Source organism: Dermochelys coriacea, chromosome 3, assembly GCF_009764565.3.
Source record: "Dermochelys coriacea isolate rDerCor1 chromosome 3, rDerCor1.pri.v4, whole genome shotgun sequence".
In the NCBI taxonomy this organism is placed as follows: Eukaryota; Metazoa; Chordata; order Testudines; family Dermochelyidae; genus Dermochelys; species Dermochelys coriacea.
This window is the reverse complement of record NC_050070.1, coordinates 178,136,579-178,139,224: the sequence shown is the minus strand read 5'-3', so window position 1 is coordinate 178,139,224 and position 2,646 is coordinate 178,136,579. Positions and strand designations below refer to the sequence as shown.

Sequence of the window (2,646 nt, the reverse complement as noted above, 5' to 3'; positions counted from 1 at the left end):
CCCCACAACAGCTGCCAGGGGAGAGCTCCAGCCAGCAGGGCAGCCAGAGCAGATTGGCCAGTCACTGTAGTGGGGCAGAGGGGGCTCCCACAAACCCGGATGGGGAGGAACCCCTCACTAAGCCCTGGTGGGTGGAGCCAGGCCATGCTCAGCCCTCCCGCCGGAAGTCAGTGGGTGGGACAAGTATAAAAGGCCAGTCTGAAAGCTCAGTTGGACTGCAGCCACCAGAGGCCTCCTGCTTGCTCCAGAGCTGGGAGACTGCTGCTGGTCCCTGGGGAGCTGAGGACTGGCCGGAGCCGCATGCTGAACTGACCGCAGAGGAGCTGCCAGCACTACTACAGACCTTCTACCCGGATGATCTGGACAACCCTCTACAGGACCAGGTACACCTCAAGTGGGAGTTAGGAAGTGGCCCAAGGGCAGCTGACCCTAGTCTGGCTGCAGCACTGCCTGAGCATAAATCAGCGTGTTGCCGTCAGGATCGCCACTGACTCAGTGGCAAAGCCCGCTGCCACGGTTAGGGCCCTGGGCTGAGATGCAGTGGAGTGGATGAAGCAGGCCCGAGCTATAGACTCATTTGCCCTCCCCTGCCCGAGGGCTTGGTTTTTCTACCTGTGTTGGTTGCTCAGCCTCTGATTACAGGCCCGAGCTATAGATTCTTGCCACGCTGCTAATTCCTCACGACGGGCGATGTCCAGAGATGTAGTGAGGCGAACTGGCCTCCCACGGACCCGGAGGGGGAGGAACCCCACCACTGAACCACTACCTGCTGTCTTTCTGAGTCTGCAAACAGTCTTTCCAAGCTGCAGCAAAGTGAAAACTGACCATAATTTGAATTTATTTTGGCAAACACTTTACAGATTTTACTATTTAAGTTCCAAAAGATGACAGCAACTCTAAGCTCTTGCTGATGACTTTGAGGTAACTATGAATGATTTTGGCAGTATCTACCATCAACACTGGGTTGCCATCAGGTCAGAAAACTGAAGGCAATGACCTAAAATCATCATTTAACTTTCATCCTTTTGGATATGGACATATCACAGAAACTGAATCAGAGACCAATGTACTTTGAATTAGGGGTATTCTTAATGGATATTTCCTGCTCTGTATTAGCCCTGGTAGTAGACTACATTTTAGTACCGTGTTAAATAGTACATTTTTATTTTAATACATAAATATTTGTTTTTACTGTATTAAACAGATTTTACACTTTAGAGCAGGGAGTACATCTCCTACTGTGTGTAGAAAACAGCTGGCAAATTGAGCACAGCCATATTGCAAATAATAAGTTGGTTGACAATGTGACAACTAAAGCCAGTAAGCAACTGTTTTAATTTTTTTAAACTACAGAAAGCATGATAATTTTGATAATTTTTCACTCTTGCCAATAAGCTTAGACCTCATGGGTAGTAGACATGAGGTCAATTGTTCAATCTCCACCCATGCACAATTAAAAAAACATAGAAATAATAGGCTTTAAATATAAACGTTTCCTATGTGCAGGGTTCCCACCAGAACATCTATAACTTCAAAGACCTTAGCTAAATGCAGGCCCTCTCAGTTGTCCAGAGAGGCCCTGGGTCACTTCCAGCTTTTGAGGCCCCTAGCCATAATAAAAAAAGATGACGACACATGATCTAATCTTGTGCCATCAGAAGTGATATTTTATTAATATTTATGAACATTTTAAACTCTTTAATATGACAATCTATATCAGATAACAAAAAAATTTACATTTTACCAAATCACATCTCTTATTTGCTTAAGTTTGCAGTTGTAAGCTGAGAGAGTGCGTCACATTTTGATCCAATAGGGATGAGCATAAAAACAAGTTGCAAAATTTAGCAAATGCCAAAAAATTAACAAGTGTCTAAATTTGAGGCCCCCTTTGAGCTTGAGGCCCAGGCCAAATAGCCCTTCTGCTCCCTCCCCTCCCCCGATTGGCCCTGGCTAAATGGCAATAGGTCTGACTCTTCCAATTTTCACTAGGGACACACACAAACATCTTCAATCTGATCCTACTACTATGAATAGGTCTGATCTGGCCTGACTCCTGTTGGGATGGCTCAGGTTTAGCCTGCTTTGTCTCTATTGGCTCACTAAATCTGGTCTTGTTATTCTCAGGACAGATCTGGACTAGCCTGGCCCCTCCTTCCTGGATAATCCTGGACACATGACTGTACAGAACCAGGCACCTATTTGGGGCAATAAAAAAAACTGTTTGAATGTTGCTGTTAAGGTATAGACATTTCCTGGTTTGCTTAGAGCAGTAGAATCTCTAGAGCTAGCACTGGACCCTGATATGATTCAGGATTTCCTTTCTGCCAGCATCCATTCTCGTATAAGTAAATGGAGTCAAACCTGAAGTCAATCGAGGGTCAATGGAGTTGTACCTGTTTTTACCAGAAGTGAAATGGCATGTGTATGTGTGTGTATTACTCTCACAAGAAGTTAGGGTATCTTGAAGAGTGGCATGTTTGTTTTTTGGAGGATGCTGTCACAGGGTAGAGAAATCTCATCAAGGGATGTCCAATCACATATGGTCAGTGGGAAGTTTATGCCTGGATTGCTAGAGTCTGACAGCCTAAACCACAAAATGGGAAGATGCAAGCTAGCAGTCAGAGTCCTTTGGGCTACTCTTAC

The 2,646-nt window shown here is 45.3% G+C and overlaps 1 long non-coding RNA gene across 1 annotated transcript; it reads left to right on the top strand.

The window, feature by feature from the left end:
* The first annotated feature begins 230 nt into the window (after positions 1 to 230).
* On the top strand, positions 231 to 1,217 carry LOC119853846. Its single transcript, XR_005292243.2, has 2 exons — positions 231 to 383; positions 861 to 1,217. It is a non-coding gene; the product is annotated as an uncharacterized LOC119853846 (long non-coding RNA).
* Positions 1,218 to 2,646: the final 1,429 nt, after the last annotated feature.